At 34.6% G+C, this 20,284-nt stretch overlaps 1 protein-coding gene across 2 annotated transcripts in view; it reads right to left on the reverse strand.

Moving 5' to 3' along the window:
• PIAS1 (protein inhibitor of activated STAT 1) overlaps nt 1-20,284 on the reverse strand; it is a 120,316-nt gene that overhangs the window by 73,215 nt on the left and 26,817 nt on the right. The gene's annotated exons all lie outside the window — the stretch shown is intronic.

The following is a 20,284-nucleotide window of genomic DNA, read 5'->3' on the forward strand; positions in this document are numbered from 1 at the left end:
CTCTCACTTCGTCCCAGCTTACCCTTCCCCCTCCTTGTGTCCTCAAGCCCATTCTCTATGTCTGCGTCTTTAAGATAAAAAAGTTCTAGAGGTCTGTTGCACAATATGAATATACTTAACACTACTGAAATGTACACTTAAAAATGGTTAAAAGAGAAATATTTTTACAATTTAAAAACATTTTTAAGGAAATTAGACATATCCCACTAAAAATAATTATATACCAACCTGCAAAAGAATGAAGTACTGATGCATGCTGTAACATGGGTGAACCTTAAAAACATTATGCAAGTGAAAGCCAGTCACAAAAAGGCCATATATTATATGATTCCATTAATATGAAATAGCCAGAATAGGCAAATCCATAGAGACAGAAAGACAATTAATGGTTTTCAGGGGCTGGGAGGAGGGGCAAATGGGAGTGACTGCTAATCAGTATGGTGTTTCTTTTGGGGGTGATGAAATTTTTTTAATTAAATAGTAGTGATGGGTACACAACTCCATGAATATACTAAAAACCATTGAATTGTATGCTTTAACAGGGTGAAGCTGTTACTTGAAAATCCAAACACCATAAGAGTAATAACAGAGTTGACAGCTTAACTGTTTTCAACTTCTGTGTAATGAAAGATATTAGAAATTACATAATAAGATCTGTAACAGACCAAGATAAAATATTTACAACATATAATAGAGGGCTGGCTAGTATGCAATACATACAAAGTACAAACCAATAAAAAAAGAAATATAGAGACTAGAAAAATGAGCAAAGAATATAAACAAGCAATTCATGGATGACAAATGGTTAATAATCATTAAAATGTTTGGCTTCAGCAGTAAGCAAAATATATAAATTAAAACAAGATGGTTTTCATTTTATCAGTTTATAAAAATTATTTAAAGTATTGATAAAACTGTGGATAATACGCACTTTCATAACAATGTTGTTGGTCGGAGTGTAAACTCTTTTGGGGGGCGGGGGATGAAATTTGATAGCAAATTAGAAGTATGCATATCCTTTGACCTAGCAAAATTATTTTAAATTTTAAAAAATACTCACATAATTACAAAAATATATACTCATATATAAGGATGTTTGCTGGAAGAGGAGCAAAAAATAGAAACAACCCATACATTCATGGAAAGGAGAAAACTTAAGTTTACGACTATACTATGATACATTCTGTAGGAGTTCAAAGAAATAACATGATCTATGTGAGAAAGTTTTTATAATGTATTATGATGTTAAATACAATTCAGAAGATCTGGAGTGTGGAAAAATCTCTATTTTTTATAAGCATCCTCAGTAATTCTGACTCAACTACTCCACAAGACAAAAATGTTAAATTCATGCTCCCTGGTAAATATAATCTCTTTAATTTTTATCCTTAGGTTATGCCTTTTAGTTTACTTTCCCTTGTGTTTTCTAAGATGAACTATATATGTTTGACTCCTCTACTAGATCATGAACTCCTTGAATAACCATGTCTTATTTTTTCTCAGAAACCAGAATGATGTTTGGCACAAAAAGAAACTTAATAAATATTAGTTAAATGAATAAATTTTTTAAAAATCAAAAATATATTTTTGTATCTATGTTGCCTAAAACATTGGGAGGAATGGATGGAGAAGACTGTACTTTCATGACCATGGGTATTTACATAAAAATGAAAACATGTTTTATTATGATCTTTGTTCTTTTGGAACGTTTTACAGTGGCTTGATGCATATGGAAAGGATAAAAATGAACAAAAAAAAAGAACTAAAGAAAAAATAACCAATAAAATAATCCTCTATAACTTCATTTTATATTTCTCTTCTATTTATGTAATTTTAGAAGAACTTTAAACTTTTTACTTATAATTTTTTCCCTATTGTTTTTGAGGAGTCTTAGAATCTTCATCTTATTTTTAAGGTCTCTTTGTATCTTATAAAATACCATAAATTATTTTCTTTAAGGCAAACAAGGTTTTGCTCCCCACAAATATCAGGAAATCAGGGAGATTTTGAGATTAACTACACATACTTGTCATTTCAACAGAATGAATTTAGCAAACACCTGAAATCTACATTGGGTTGAAAAAAACTTAGTTCCTCTTTAAGATACTTAGGTATTGAGTTATGAAGGGTCTATAATTTTAACACCTTAAAAAAAAATTCTAGGACTTCCCTGGTGGTGCAGTGGTTAAGAATCCACCTGCCAATGCAGGGGACACGGGTTCAAGCCCTGGTCCGGGAAGATCCCACATGCTGCGGAGCAACTAAGCCCATGCACCACAACTACTGAGCCTGCACTCTAGAGCCCGCGAGCCACAACTACTGAAGCCCGCGTGCCTAAAGCCATGCTTCGCAACAAGAGAAGTCGCCGCAATGAGAAGCCTGCTCGCCGCAACTAGAGAAAGCCCACGCACTGCAAGGAAGACCCAACGCAGCCAATAAGTAAATAAATAAATTTATTAAAAAAAAAATTCTAGTGACTAAGATCTAGAGGTGCTAAATCAGAATTCCTCACATGTACTGTGAATTTCACACAGGTCCAAGCTGATCTATTGAAATAAAACTCCATTTACAGTATGTACTGGTAAAAATTATCATGTAAAATTAAAATGTCAAACCCTCTTTCAATGTATGTATGAAATACAAAAGAATTTACTTTATGAATTCACTGTATGAATTTACTGTATGGAGTAGTTCTCCATACAGTAAATTGCAACACAGTGATCCCACCTGTAGATCCAATGAATTCTACTGGAAAAAAAAAAAAAATCAAGAAGACTTCACTATATAAAAATGAGAGCAAAAGATGTTATAAAATTGCAAAATTGTTTTAAAGAACAATCTTTAAAATACTTTCATTTATTGTTAATATATTATGTTATACAGGAGCATTGGCTTTGGAAGCAAACTTACTTATTTTCAAATCCTGACACCTTCCCCTCATCTCTGTGAGTTAACTTCTTCAGATCTCAGCTACTACCACTTTCATAAAATTTAGGCTATTGGTCTAACCTTCCAAAGCTGTTTGGAGGCTTAAACGAGATAACAGATATAAAATTCCTAGCTTAATGCTTGTCAGAGTAGGTAATAATTTTTAGTTACCTAATCTAATTTCTAATTTAGTTACCTATCTAATTTCTCTCCTCATGTATTAAAGACTTTATAATAATTTTAACTGATCCTTAAAATATTCTCTATAGTAAATATATCAGTTTAATTAAATGTTATTCTATAATTGGATATTTAAGTTATTTCTAATTTTTATACTGGAAATAATGTTGCAATGAATATACTTAGGCTTTGAGTTCCCAATGGTGGAACTAATAGATCAAAAAGTATTTTTAAGCTCTTGCTGCATATTGCCAAAATGTACTCTCAAAGAGCTGTATTATAGTTTATATTGCTACCAGCAATGAACACAACATTTTAACACATCTCATGGATACTGTATAGAAATTCATATATATTTTAATGTAAGCTATAGACAAGATTTAAAACCTCATTATTGACTTATTTTGAATTTTGGTTAAGAACTAGTGAAATTCAGTATCTTTTCATGTTTCCTAGCTGCACTTCCCCTTTAATAATTTACATTTTCATACACTGTCTAATAGAGTCTTAGTATCCTACCCCATATTGATTTGTGAGTTCTTTCCTTCAGTCTTATATTTGATTCAAATATTTTTATTCGGTATTTACTTTGATACTTGGGCTTTAAAAAAAAAAAAAACAAAAAAACTGATGCATAGGGGGTTTGACCTTTATATGTAATCAACTCCATCATTTCCTTTTGAAACTGCTAATTTTACATTTAAACTTTACATGGAAAGGTGGTGAAAAGAAACACAAAATGCCACGAGTACTTACAGATAAGTGATTTTCCCCTCTAATTCATATCTTATGTAATAAAATAATTTTAAAATTAATAGAATTTAAGAGCAGAAATAAAATATTCAAAACTACAGCAGCAAAATAAACAAACAGAATTCTAAGAACTGCAGAGAACATGTAGAGGTGATAAACTGAATTTGTTTTGTTAAAATAACTCAGCCTTTTTATTTTTACCTACCTTAAAGTGATTTAATTCTAATAATACATTCAACATCCAGCTTCTTTTAAACTGCAAAATCCCCATCTTTGGCATATCTAAGGCTTATTTACATTTTAGTGTTAATAAGTTTAGCAAGAGTAGTGCCAAAAAACTAGAATGACTAATTGCCACTCAAAACCATTGGGGTCATCTGCAAGCACTGTCAACACCGAAATAGTAAGGCTCAAGAAAGGGAATGGCAGTCCAGTGGTTAGGACTCTGCAATTCTACTGCAGGGGGCACGGGTTCGATCCCTGGTCAGGGAACTAAGGTCCCATATGCCACAAGGCAGCCACAAAAAAAAAAAAAAAGAGAGAGAAAAGGGAATGGCTTAAAATTACCTTCCAATCACCCAGATGTCTAACAACAAAACTTCTGTTTTAAAAAAAGCAAAGAAACAGAATGCCAAAAATGGGTTCTCCCTTTGTTGTGCCATCCTACCTGTACCACCATTACCACAACCAAGTCCTCCAGCTGGCTGGTCTGCAGCTTGTATGGTAACTCAACTTGTGCTGGGAAGACTGAACCAAAGTGGTGTAGGATTCATTGGCAAATTCTGAAATGCTACATTTCAAGCAGTATACATACTACATGTTTGATCTTTAAATTTCATCCCAATAAAGTCTTATATGTTGGATTTCTCTGTAAAACTATACTTGCTTGCTTCTGAACCTAAATGGCTGGCTCATTAATCTCACAAGTAAAATTTTTAATGTCATATTTACAATTATACACAAGGATTCTTTACTGATTCTGATCATCAAGATTCCTTCCCAACAACAACAAAGTCCATCATTCTAGTTCCCAAGATAACAATCAAGAACACAAAGATTCATTTATTAAAAACACAATAGGGCGATTAACCAAGATGGTGGAGTAGAAGGACGTGCTCTCACTCCCGCTTGCGAGAGCACCAGAATCACAACTGGCTGCTGGACAATCATCGACAGGAAAACACTGGACTTCACCAAGGAGGATACCCCATGTCCAAGGACAGAGGAGAAGCCACAGTGAGATGGTAGGAGGGGCGCAATCAGAGTAAAATCAAATCCCATAACTGCTGGGTGGGTGACTCACAGAATGGCGAACACTTATACCACAGAAGTCCACCCACTGGAGTGAAGGTTCTGAGCCCCACGTCAGGCTTCCCAACCTGGGGGTCTGGCAACGGGAGAAGGAATTCATAGAGAATCAGACTTTGAAGCCTAGTGGGAATTGATTGCAGGACTTCAACAGGACTGGGGGAAACAGAGACCCCACTCTTGGAGGGCGCACACGGAATAGTGTGCGCATCGGGACCCGGGGGAAGGAGCAGTGACCCTGGGGGAGACTGAACCAGACCTACCTGCTAGTGTTGGAGGGTCTCCTGCAGAGGCGGGGGCTGGCTCTGTTTCACCGTGGGGACAAGGACACTGGCAGCGGAGGTTCTAGGAAGTACTCCTTTGCGTGAACCCTCCCAGAGTCTGCCATTAGCCCCACCAAAGAGCCCAGGTAGGCTCCAGTGTTGGGTTGCCTCAGGCAAAACAACCAACAGGGAGGGAACCCAGACCCACCTATCAACAGTCAAGTGGCTTAAAGTTTTACGGAGCTCTGACGCCACAGCAACAGTCAGCTCTACCCACCACCAGAGCCTCCCATCAAGCCTCTTAGATAGCCTCAACCACCAGAGGGCAGACAGCAGACGCAAGAAAAACTACAATCCTGCAGCCTGTGGAACAAAAACCACATTTACAGAAAGATAGACAAGATGAAAAGGCAGAGGGCTATATACCAGATGAAGGAACAAGAAAAAACCCCAGAAAAACAACTAAATGAAGTGGAGATAGGCAACCTTCCAGAAAAAGAATTCAGAATAATGATACTGAAGATGATCCAGGACCTTGGAATAAGAATGGAGGCAAAGATTGAGAAGATGCAAGAAATGATTAACAAAGACCTAGAAGAATTAAAGAACAAACAAACAGAGATGAACAATACAATAACTGAAATGAAAACTACACTAGAAGGAATCAATAGCAGAATAACTGAGGAAGAAGAACGGATAAGTGACTTGGAAGACAGAATGGTAGAATTCACTGCTGCAGAACAGAATAAAGAAAAAAGAATGAAAAGAAATGAAGACAGCCTAAGAGACCTCTGGGACAACATTAAACGCAACAACATTCGCATTATAGGGGTCCCAGAAGGAGAAGAGAGAGAGAAAGGACCCAAGAAAATATCTGAAGAGATTATAGTCGAAAACTTCCCTAACATGGGAAAGGAAATAGCCACCCAAGTCCAGGAAGCGCAGAGAGTCCCATACAGGATAAACCCAAGGAGAAACACACTGAGACACATAGTAATCAAAGTGGCAAAAATTAAAGACAAAGAAAAGTTATTGAAAGCAGCAACGGAAAAACGACAAATAACATACAAGGGAACTCCCATAAGGTTAACAGCTGATTTCTCAGCAGAAACTCTACAAGCCAGAAGGGAGTGGCATGATATACTTAAAGTGATGAAAGGGAAAAACCTACAACCAAGATTACTCTACCCGGCAAGGATCTCATTTAGATTTGATGGAGAAATCAAAAGCTTTACAGACAAGCAAAAGCTAAAAGAATTCAGCACCACCAAACCAGCTCTACAACAAATGCTAAAGGAACTTATCTAAGTGGGAAACACAAGAGAAGAAAAGGACCTACAAAAACAAACCCAAAACAATTAAGAAAATGGTCATAGGAACATACCTATCGATAATTACCTTAAACGTGAATGGATTAAATGCTCCAACCAAAAGACACAGGCTTGCTGAATGGATACAAAAACAAGACCCATATATATGCTGTCTACAAGAGACCCACTTCAGACCTAGGGACACATACAGACTGAAAGTGAGGGGATGGAAAAAGATATTCCATGCAAATGGAAATCAAAAGAAAGCTGGAGTAGCTATACTCATATCAGATAAAAGAGACTTTAAAATAAAGAATGTTACAAGAGACAAGGAAGGACACTACATAATGATCAAGGGATCAATCCAAGAAGATATAACAATTATAAATATATATGCACCCAACATAGGAGCACCTCAATACATAAGGCAACTGCTAACAGCTATAAAAGAGGAAATCGACAGTAACACAATAATAGGGGGACTTTAACACCTCACTTACACCAATGGACAGATCATCCAAAATGAAAGTAAATAAGGAAACAGAAGCTTTAAATGACACAACAGACCAGATAGATTTAATTGATATTTATAGGACATTCCATCCAAAAACAGCAGATTACACGTTCTTCTCAAGTGCGCACGGAACATTCTCCAGGATAGATCACATCTTGGGTCACAAATCAAGGCTCAGTAAATTTAAGAAAATTGAAATCATATCAAGCATCTTTTCTGACCACAATGCTATGAGATTAGAAATGAATTACAGGGAAAAAAACGTAAAAAGCACAAACACATGGAGGCTAAACAATACGTTACTAAATAACCAAGAGATCACTGAAGAAATCAAAGAAGAAATCAAAAAATACCTAGCGACAAATGACAATGAAAACACGACGACCCAAAACCTATGGGATGCAGCAAAAGCAGTTCTAAGAGGAAAGTTTATAGCTATACAAGCCTACCTAAAGAAACAAGAAAAATCTCAAGTAAACAATCTAACCTTACACCTAAAGAAACTAGAGAAAGAAGAACAAACAAAACCCAAAGTTAGCAGAAGGAAAGAAATCACAAAGATCAGAGCAGAAATAAATGAAATAGAAACAAAGAAAACAATAGCAAAGATCAATAAAACTAAAAGCTGGTTCTTTAAGAAGATAAACAAAATTGATAAGCCATTAGTCAGACTCATCAAGAAAAAGAGGGAGAGGACTCAAATCAATAAAATCAGAAATGAAAAAGGAGAAGTTACAACAGACACTGCAGAAATACAAAACATCCTAAGAGACTACTACAAGCAACTTTATGCCAATAAAATGGACAACCTGGAAGAAATGGACAAATTCTTAGAAAGGTATAACCTTCCAAGACTGAACCAGGAAGAAACAGAAAATATGGACAGACCGATCTCAAGTAATGAAATTGAAACTGTGATTAAAAATCTCCCAACAAACAAAAGTCCAGGACCAGATGGCTTCACAGGTGAATTCTATCAAACATTTAGAGAAGAGCTAACACCTATCCTTCTCAAACTTTTCCAAAAAATTGCAGAGGAAGGAACACTCCCAAACTCATTCTATGAGGCCACCATCACCCTGATACCAAAACCAGACAAAGACACTACAAAAAAAGAAAATTACAGACCAATATCACTAATGAATATAGATGCAAAAATCCTCAACAAAATACTAGCAAACAGAATCCAACAACACATTAAAAGGATCATACACCATGATCAAGTGGGATTTATCCCAGAGATGCAAGGATTCTTCAATATACGCAAATCAATCAATGTGATACACCATACTAACAAACTGAAGAGTAAAAACCATATGATCATCTCAATAGATGTAGAAAAAGCTTTTGACAAAATTCAACACCCATTTATGATAAAAACTCTCCAGAAAGTGGGCATAGAGGGAACCTACCTCAACATAATAAAGGCCATATATGACAAACCCACAGCAAACATCATTCTCAACGGTGAAAAACTGAAAGCATTTCCTCTAAGATCAGGAACGAGACAAGGATGTCCACTCTCACCACTATTATTCAACATAGTTCTGCAAGTCCTAGCCACGGCAATCAGAGAAGAAAAAGAAATAAAAGGAATACAAATTGGAAAAGAAGTAAAACTGTCACTGTTTGCAGATGACATGATACTATACATAGAGAATCCTAAAACTGCCACCAGAAAACTGCTAGAGCTACTTAATGAATATGGTAAAGTTGCAGGATACAAAGTTAATGCACAGAAATCTCTTGCATTCCTATACACTAATGATGAAAAATCTGAAAGAGAAATTATGGAAACACTCCCATTTACCACTGCAACAAAAAGAATAAAATACCTAGGAATAAACCTACCTAGGGAGACAAAAGACCTGTATGCAGAAAACTATAAGACACTGATGAAAGAAATTAAAGATGATACCAACAGATGGAGAGATATACCATGTTCTTGGATTGGAAGAATCAACATTGTGAAAGTGACTATACTACCCAAAGCAATCTACAGATTCAATGCAATCCCTTTCAAATTACCAATGGCATTTTTTACGGAGCTAGAACAAATCATCTTAAAATTTGTATGGGGAAACAAAAGACCCCGAATAGCCAAAGCAGTCTTGAGGGAAAAAAACGGAGCTGGAGGAATCAGACTCCCTGACTTCAGACTATACTACAAAGCGACAGTAATCAAGACAATATGGTACTGGCACAAAAACAGAAACACAGATCAATGGAAGAAGATAGAAAGCCCAGAGATAAACCCACGCACCTATGGTCAACTAATCTATCACAAAGGAGGCAAAGATATACAATGGAGAAAAGACAGTCTCTTCAATAAGTGGTGCTGGGAAAACTGGACAGCTACATGTAAAAGAATGAACTTAGAATACTCCCTAACACCATACACAAAAATAAACTCAAAATGGATTAGAGACCTAAATGTAAGACTGGACACTATAAAACTCTTAGAGGAAAACATAGGAAGAACACTCTTTGACATAAATCACAGCAAGATCTTTTTTGATCCACCTCCTAGAGTAATGGAAATAAAAACAAAAATAAACAAATGGGACCTAATGAAACTTCAAAGCTTTTGCACAGCAAAGGAAACTACAAACAAGACGAAAAGACAACCCTCAGAATGGGAGAAAAAATTTGCAAACAAATCAACGGACAAAGGATTAATCTCCAAAATATATAAACAGCTCATTCAGCTCAGTATTAAAGAAACAAACACACCAATCCAAAAATGGGCAGAAGACCTAAATAGACATTTCTCCAAAGAAGACATACAGATGGCCACGAAGCACATGAAAAGATGCTCAACATCACTAATTATTAGAGAAATGTAAATCAAAACTACAATGAGGTATCACCTCACACCAGTTAGAATGGGCATCATCAGAAAATCCACAAACAACAAATGCGGGAGAGGGTGTGGAGAAAAGGGAACCCTCTTGCACTGTTGGTGGGAATGTAAATTGATACAGCCACTATGGAGAACAGTATGGAGGTTCCTTAAAAAACTAAAAATAGACTTACCATATGACCCAGCAATCCCACTACTGGGCATATACCCAGAGAAAACCATAATTCAAAAAGACACATGCACCCCAATGTTCATTGCAGCACTATTTACAATAGCCAGGTCATGGAAGCAACCTAAATGCCCATCAACAGACGAATGGATAAAGAAGTTGTGGTACACATATACAATGGAATATTACTCAGCCATAAAAAGGAACAAAACTGAGTCATTTGTTGAGAAGTGGATGGATCTAGAGACTGTCATACAGAGTGAAGTAAGTCAGAAAGAGAAAAACAAATATCGTATATTAACGCATGTATGTGGAACCTAGAAAAATGGTACAGATGAGACGGTTTGCAGGGCAGAAGTTGAGACACAGATGTAGAGAACAGACATATGGACACCAAGGGGGGAAAACTGCGGTGGGGTGGGGATGGTGGTGTGCTGAATTGGGCGATTGGGATTGACATGTATACATTGATGTGTATAAAACTGATGACTAATAAGAACCTGCAGTATAAAAAAACAAACAAACAAAACAACTAATACTAAACTTTCATTGGGTTATTTGTATGGAAATATGTTAATATAAATGTTTCAGACATTACATGAAATTTCTAAAAATCTTATATGTTCTGGTATAATGTTATAAGTCATAATCCTAGTTATTACTTTAAAATGTATATCTCAGAAATAACTAATTTTCTTGTCAACTGCATTATTATGAACTTTCATCAAATCTTTAACCATGGTCATTTTTAAGTTTTTTGTCATTTACAGACAGTTCTGGGTGTACTCTGATGATTTTGCAAATATGTTCCTATAAAAGGGTTTCATCTTCAAGGAATTCATGGAAAAGACTGACAAGTACAGGTTTCTGGTAACTGACTGTACTGCTGAACTGAATGAATAAGCATTTTCAGAACTCTAATGAAAAACTGATGAACTCATAAAAGTGGTAACAAAAGATCAAGATGAAAAAAAAAATTAATTACATGGGACTGAGTGAACTGATGAGGATGAGTATAATTTTTGTGACTTTCTGTTTGAATTAAAAAAAAAAAAAATCGCACAAGGACTCAGAGGCAAAGAATATACAAATCGATTTTCACTGCAAAGTAAAGGAGCTGTTACAGTGGAGGATTACTGGACTGAAGGTCAATATTATGACATAGTATGAGTGTGTTTCATGTTTGGTAATTGCAATCATTGTTGCTTTTGCTGTGGTCATCCATGTACAATGCTTGGTGTCAGTCTATTTATCTCTTGTAAAAATAAAATACAGTGTGTGCGTGTGAAAAAAAAAAAAAAGAAGACTACCTGAGACTAGATTAGAGGAGTGCAGGCCCTGCACACACCCTAATCTTGTCAGCAACCCCACCCTTGGGAAGCACTGCTATAAAACTCCTTATCAAATCCTACTGGGTTGGGACATATAGTTTTTCGAGGCAGGAGTCTGCTGTGTCCCCCTTTGCCCGGCAAAGTAATAAAGCTATACTTTTCTACTTTACCCCCCAAAAAATTTTTTTAAAAAATAAAAAAAAAAAACACAATAGATGGCTTCAGGCTTCTGGGCCACTTATACAAACTATAATAAAAATATTAAATTAAATTCACCAGATAAAAAGACAGATTATCTACAAGGGGATGTAGATTTAGAAGTAAATTTTAGATTTTGTTTTGAAAGTCAGAAATCAGTGCTGCTCTCCAAAAAAAAATTGCAGAGGAAGGAGCACTTCCAAATTCATTCTATAAGGCCACCATCACCCTGATACCAAAATCAGACAAAGATACCACAAAAAAAGAAAATTACAGGCCAGTATCACTGATGGACACAGATGCAAAAAGCCTCAACAAAATACTAGCAAACGAATCCAGCAATACATTAAAAGGATTATACACCATGACCAAGTGGGATTTATCCCAGGGATGCAAGGATTTTTCAGTATCTGCAAATCAATCAGTGTGATACACCACATTAACAAACTGAAGAATAAAAACCATATGATCATCTCAATAGATGCAGAAAAAGCTTTTGATAAAATTCAACATCCATTTATGATAAACACACTCCAGAAACTGGGCATAGAGGGAACATACCTCAACATACTAAAGGCCATATATGACAAACCCACAGCTAACATCATACTCAATGGGGAAAAGCTGAAAACATTTCCTCTAAGATCAGGAGCAAGACAAGGATGTTCACTCTCACCACTTTTATTCAACATAATTTTGAAAGTCCTAGCCCAGCAATCAAAAAAAAAAAAAGAAATAAAAAGAATCCAAAGTGGAAAAGAAGAAGTAAAACTATCACTGTTTACAGATGACATGATACTATACATAGAAAATCCTAAAGATGCTACCGGAAAACTACTAGAGCTCATCAATGAATGTGGTGAAGCTGCAGGCTACAAAATCAATACACAGAAATCTGTTGCATTTCTATACACTAAGAACGAAAGGTCAGAAAGAGAAATTAAGGAAACAATCCCATTTACCACTGCATCAAAAGAATAAAATACTTAGTAATAAACCTACCTATGGAGGCAAAAGACCTGTACTCCGAAAACTATAAGATGCTGATGAAAGACATCGAAAATGACACAAATGGAAAGATATACCATGTTCTTGGACTGGAAGAACCAATACTGTCAAAATGACTATTACTACCCAAGGCAATCTACAGATTCAATGTAATTCCTATCAAATTACCAATTGCATTTTTCACATAACTAGAACAAAAAATTTTATAATTTGTATGGAAACACAAAAGACCCCGAATAGCAAAAGCCATCCTGAGAAAGAAAAACGAAGCTGGAGGAATCAGGCTCCCTGACGTCACACCATACTACAAAGCTGCAGTAATCAAAACAGTATGGTACTGGCACAAAAACAGAAATGCAGATCAATGGAAAAGAACAGAAAGCCCAGAAATAAATCCACACACACAGTCAATTAATCCACAACAAAGGAGGCAAGAATATACAATGCAGAAAAGACAGTCTCTTCAATAAGTGGTACTGGAAACACTGGACAGCTACATGTAAAAGAATGAAATTACAACATTCTCTAACACCATACACAAAAATAAACTCAAAATGGATTAAAGACCTAAATGTAAGACCTGATACTATAAAACCCCTAGAGGAAAACATAGGCAGAACACTCTCTGACATAAATTACAGCAACATCTTTTTGGATCCATCTCCTAGAGTAATGGAAATAAAAACAAAAATAAACAAATGGGACCTAATCAAACTTACCAGCTTTTGCACAGCAAAGGAAACCATAAACAAAACAAAAAGACAGGCTTCCCTGGTGGCACAGTGGTTGAGAATCCACCTGCCAATGCAGGGGACATGGGTTCGAGCCCTGGTCCAGGGGAATCCCACATGCCACGGAGCAACAAAGCCCGTGCACCACAACTACTGAGCCTGCACTCTAGAACCCACAAGCCACAACTACTGAAGCCTGTGCACCTGGAGCCTGTGCTCCACAACAAGAGAAGCCATCCCACTGAGAAGCCTGTGCAATGCAACGAAGAGTAGCCCCCGCTCACCGCAACTAGAAAAACCCCACATGCAGCAATGAAGACCCAACACAGCCAAAAATCAAATAAATGAATTTTTTTAAAAAAGGCAATCTACAGAATGGGAGAAAATATTTGCAAACGATGCGACTGACAAGGGATTAATCTCCGAAATATACAAACAGCTCATACAGCTCAACAGCAAAAAAAAAAAAAACCAAACAACCCAATCAAAAAATGGGCAGAAGACCTAAAAAGACATTTCTCCAAAAAAGACAAACAGATGGCCAAGAGGTACATGAAAAGTTGCTCAATATCACTAATTATTAGAGAAATGCAAATCAAAACTACAATGAGGTATCACCTCACATTGGTCAGAATGGCCATCATCAAAAAAATCTACAAATAATAAATGCTGGAGAGGGTGTGGAGAAAAAGGAACCTTCCTACACTGTTGGTGGGAATGTAAATTGATATAGCTGCTATGGAGAACAGCAAGGAGGTTCCTTAAAAAACTAATAATAGAGCTACCATATTATCCAGCAATCCCACTCCTGGGCATATATCTGGAGAAAACCATAATTCGAAAAGACAAATGCACCCCAATGTTCATTGCAGCACTGTTTACAACAGCCAAGAATGGCTAGCAACCTAACTGTCCATCAAGAGATGAATGGATAAAGAAGATGTGGTATATATACACAATGGAATATTACTCAGCTATAAAAAAGAATGAAATAATGCCATTTGCAACAACATGGATGGACCTAGAGATTATCATATTAAGTGAAGTAAGCCAGACAGAGGAAGACAAATATCATATGATATCACTTATATGAGGAATCTAAAAAAAAGGATACAAATGAACTTATCTACAAAACAGAAATGGACTCTCAAACACAGAAAACAAACTAATGGCTGCCAAGGGGAGGAGGGGAGAGGGATAATTTAGGAGTTTGGGGTTAAAATATACACACTACTATACATAAAATAGATAACTAACAAAGACCTACTGTATAGCACAGGGAACTATACTCAGTATCTTGTAATAACATATAATTGAAGAGAATATAAAAAAAGAATATATATATTTATATATATGTGTGTATAACTGAATCACTTTACTATGTACCTGAAACTAACACAACATTGTAAATCAACTATATTTGAATAAAAATTTAAAAAATAAAAATAAAGATAAATAAAATAGCAATTTATAATACTTAATGGACACTAGTTTATGGTGATACTGTTGTATACAACAACAAATGTAATTAAAACGCACAAGCAATAAATTAGTCAAATTAGCCAAAGTTTAAAATAAATAAATAAATTCTCTCTACATCTCTTAAAAAAAAAAAGAAAAGAAAAGAAACCAGTGCTGCCAAATTAGGAAGAAAAGTTCCTAGGGAAGAAACCTGCCTACAGAAAAAATTAGTGCTTTTGATTTCCTAAAATTCAAGTACAGAAGAGCACAGCTTGTGTTGAATTGTTAAAAGGCAAATTTTCTAAAAGCAGAGTAGAGTAAATCATAAAACCTCTGAATGCCCTTCCCAATACTTATCAGAGTCTGTGTCCTTGAATTTGCATCACCTGATCTTTAGGCAGTGGCTATTAGGCATGTGGAGGAAGGCAAACTCAATTATAAAAAATGAGAAGAGAAAGAAACTGTGAAATCTAATCCAATGCCAGTCGAGCCCTTGGCAGAAAACACTGGTAACCAATGTTATTAAGATGTAGCAGAAACCTTACTCGCACTGCACAAAACAAGATGGATCGTTTTAACTATTTAGGAGTGCTGAAGCATCTGCTGCCTTGTTTCCTAAGGCAAAAAACCAAGTGCATAATATAAAACATATATATATTAATTCAAATCTTTTCTATAAATTATTCATACATCTTCCCAAGCCTAAAATAATTATAATTTTCTATATACAAATGTTCTACTTTAAAAAGGCAACAGACTGACCTAGCTTTCTAAAATACTGAAACTATAAACCCTATACACCTAGGTTGTTGGACATCCCTAGGAAATACCAATACACCGTCCCACATCAAATTAAATTATAACTACTTAAAACAGAACTCAGGAAAATCAAATATGTAACCCAGAGCAGAGATATTTGTGGTGTTTAACGGAAAAGATTGTTTGACAAACATTAAAACTTAAATAGAAACCACCTTCCAAGACGTAAAAAAAGAGGGAGGGAGGGATAAATTGGGAGACTGGGATTGACATATACACATTACTATATATAAAATAGATAAGAACCTACTGTATAGCACAGGGAACTCTACTCAATACTCTGTAATGACCTATACGGGAAAATGATCTAAAAAAGAGTGGATATATGTACAAATGATTCACTTTGCTGTAAAGCAGAAACTAACACAACATTTTAAATCAACTATACTCCAATAAAAATTAATTTTAAAAAAGACTTAAAAAAAGAGAAAGACAAAGAAATAAGTGACTTGTTTCATGACAAACTGAAGAATGACATCCATATGACCAATTATAATGTCTCAGTGTTTCAGATTCTTCAGTATGTAGCATCCAAATACTTTGCAAAAAACATTAAAACAGACTTTATTGTATTTAAATAAATTGGAGAGCTAATAATTGTTTACTGTGGTTCCACATAAGAGGTTCATAGCTCTGTATATTATGGGAATTATACAGATGAATGCAGCAGAGCTGATTTTGAGGAACTAGCAACAACAAAATGTTATTAAGAGCATGCAGGAAAGTGAAATTGATTTGGATTGGGGAAGAACAGACAGATGTGAGGGGGACATCTTAGAAAGATTAATGGAAAAGGTTTTTAAAAGCATTTGAAATGGACCTCATAGAACAAACGGGATTTTAATACTGACAGACAAAAATACACAGTAAATCAAGCATTTTACTTTACAACCACCTTTACTTCATCTCCCAATTAATGAAAAGAATTCTCTTTAATATGTGTTCCAAAATGGATAAAGACCTTAAAATTACTTATTGTTAAAGAAATAATAACAAGATGATTATAAAAATGGATAAGAATTATCTAATAAAATGGGGGAATACCAAAACTATTGTTTTGATTTTAGTTAGAAACATGAACCATGCATACAAACATTCAGCTTACACTAGAACACCTTAAACTCTGTTTAAATCTAGTGCTTACAGATAAAATGGAAGGGGAAAAAATGAAAAATTAAATTTACCCATCACATTCTGGACTCAAGTGATTAAATGTGATGAACCAGCTAAGTACAGGTCAAAACTAAACTATTAAGAGTTTGTAATGATTTTAAATGTATTCAATATGTATACTAAGAAAGAAAATGCTTCAAGCCATTTAATTTTTCAGAGAATATTGTTTTCCTAGACTTAAAACAAACAATCTACTGGCGAAAGTAATCCCTTAGAAAACTGAATTCCATGATGAAGTAGTCATTTCATTTAATGAAGTACAGAGATAGTCTTTTAACAATGTTAAAAATCTTATAGACTCCTTTTTTCAATTTTTTTTTTTTTTTTTTTAACTTGACAGGGCCTTAAAATATGTTCATCCTAAACTCTTGCAGATTACTCAGAATCTTTTTTCAAATTCTCTGAGTATTTCCATCCCCTGAATAGTTACTGAATCAATAAGCTTCCACAAATTACTTTCTGGTGATCTTTTTATGCATAACCAAAATGTTTGCTTTTATTTTAATTCTATGATAACAATGAGAAATTAGAAATCTATTTACATACCAACAAGCAATTCCATACCACCTATTCATTTTGTGTTTATATCACAAACAATGGATTTATTCATGAAAACTGGTGCTCTATAAAGTTGCCACAAACAATGAGTTAGTGAATACTGAACCATTGCTCCTAGGAGAAATACAGGGTTAGATTCCTGCAAGCCTCTGAGCACAACATTTTCATCAACTGATCAATACCTAACCTTGTTTTATGTGTGCTTCTGTTTAAAGACACCTTATTTGATATATATTGATGATTCATTCACACTAAGCTCATTGCCAACAGCACTGTAACTCAAGGCTGAACAAAACTGATCTAATACATGTATTTTCTCCATAATGCACATCACAGCCTTTGTGCATACAGGAACACTAGACAAAACTTCAGCACTATGCTTGGGGGCCATTTTAAACAATGCAATCACCAACAAAAAGCACAGAAATGCAAAAAATGTGGCATTAAGTAGAATGCAAAGAGGACATTTGTTTACAATATGAAAGCAAGAGCCAGCCACCTAGTTCAACCACAGGTGGGAAAGCACACATGAGCCAACTCAAATTCTTTGCAGCTCTGTGCATGTCTATAAATGGCTGTGAAACTGTTGTGAGTAGTGATTTTGGATTTACTGAGATAGCAGGCATTCATCCACTAGCATGTGCAAATAATGAGGCTTGACAATACAAAGAAAGTCCAATTAAATAAATATTATGGGAAATATTTTAGTACTTCAACCAGTCAATTTTGTAAATGCAAAGGTTTACTTAATGGTTATCAAGAATGGGCAAAACTTTATGACATTGTTCTTAAACTGTTACACAAAAATACCCCATTGTAGCATTCTATAAATTTTCAGATGAAGAGTAAAGACAGAAAAATTATTTAAAATTTATTGACTATTCTTTAAAAACAGTCATTAGGGAGAAAATACTATAGAAAGATAACAAAAACTATCTGCAGCTTTAACAACACAATTTCTTATGAACTACCTGCTTCTCATATCTTTTTAGGGAAAAACCAGATGTTTGCCCACTATTATTACACACTAAAAAGTTCATAAGGATAAAGTACCCTGAAGTATTAAAACAATAAGCTATAAATTATGATATATTAAGTTAAACTGCAAAGGCATAAAAAGACAGTGTAGACAACTAGAAATGAACACATAACATATATATTTAAGCAAAGTACCTCAGTAAAATAAAAATAATTTTAAATGCTCTATTTTTATTTATTAATATTTAAAATATTATCCAATATAACCAGAATTTATGTCCACTTTGATTTCTACTTTTCATAACAAAATTTAGATACGTACGTAAACATCACCTATTCACACTGGTACTTGAAATTTATATTAGTGAAACTGAAAACAACAAGATATGTTAATTGTTAAGACCCAAAGAAAATTTGAGAGCTGGGAATCAAATCAAATAAAAGCCACCAACATTCTTTTCCTTTCAAATTTCAGATGATGTTCACTATAGCATGTTTTTGGCAGGGAAAAACTAGAAAATACGTCTTTTAATAGAGGACTTATTTAGAACATAAAATAATACAGTCTTTAATAAGAAATTAGCTCATATATATATATATATACACACACACATGCTCACACATGTACACAAAGACACTATATATACGTGTGTGTATGTATAGCCTTCAATTAAAAATGGGAAAGACAGACAAGGAGAAATGTCTGTAATATATTAGTAAGGCAAAAAAGGGGGTAGGGGCAAGTCACAGAACACTATGTATTGATACAATATGATTCCTTCTTAAAAACAAGAAACATAACTTGCTTATATATGCATATATACTGAACTGCTAACAAGGAAGGGACTTTGGCACTTTCATTTTTTATAATGAGCATGTATAAGTTTTAAAAGCTTACAGTAGGTTCTCAGCAAGTGTTTTCTTATTAATGGCTATTTAAAAAATAAAGTCATGTGAAAAAATTCATGTTGTTTGAAAATGACTCCTATAATCTTAATTTATTCAGTTATTCTGCTAAAAATAATTTAAAACAAACATTTCCCAGTTCAAAGAATTTCTGTAAATGTTCTCAAAATTCAACACTCACCAATCCCCCAAACTGAAATGTTTACTGATTTGTAACAGGGGTTGGCAAACTTTTTCTGTAAAAGCCAGACAGTAAATATTTTAGGTTTTGCAGACATACATGGTCTCTGTTGCATATTCTTCTGTTTTTGTTTTATTTTACAACTCTTTAGGAATATTAAAAAAAAAAAAAAAATTCTTAGCTCAGATTCACCAAAACAGGCTGCAGGCTGAATTTCCCTTGCCAGCCATAGTTTGCCAACCACTGATTTATAACAACAAACCAGCATCTGGAAGTCTGATATTTTAAATATATTACACCAAAGGTAGCAGAGATCCCAACAGGGTCAATTTTCTTCTACCTTAAATAAAGTAAGGTAGCATTATAGCAATTAAAATTTCAAGTTGATTAATACATCGAATTCTATTAATAGACTAGGCATTTATCAAATGATGGGAAAACATAGTACATGAAATTTCAAGTGATTATATAACCATAATCATGTGTACAAATGAAAGGTACACATATCCACTTGAAAAAGTCAACTGAAATTAAAATACTACACATCAAAGTTCAACTCTCCTTTATAAAAATTTAAACCATTTACTCATTTAAATAATCAAAAATAGTCATTTGATTTAGATGTCATCAACCCTTGAAAATTAAAAACTGA

This window comes from Balaenoptera ricei, chromosome 2 (genome assembly GCF_028023285.1).
Source record: "Balaenoptera ricei isolate mBalRic1 chromosome 2, mBalRic1.hap2, whole genome shotgun sequence".
Taxonomy (NCBI): Eukaryota; Metazoa; Chordata; class Mammalia; order Artiodactyla; family Balaenopteridae; genus Balaenoptera; species Balaenoptera ricei.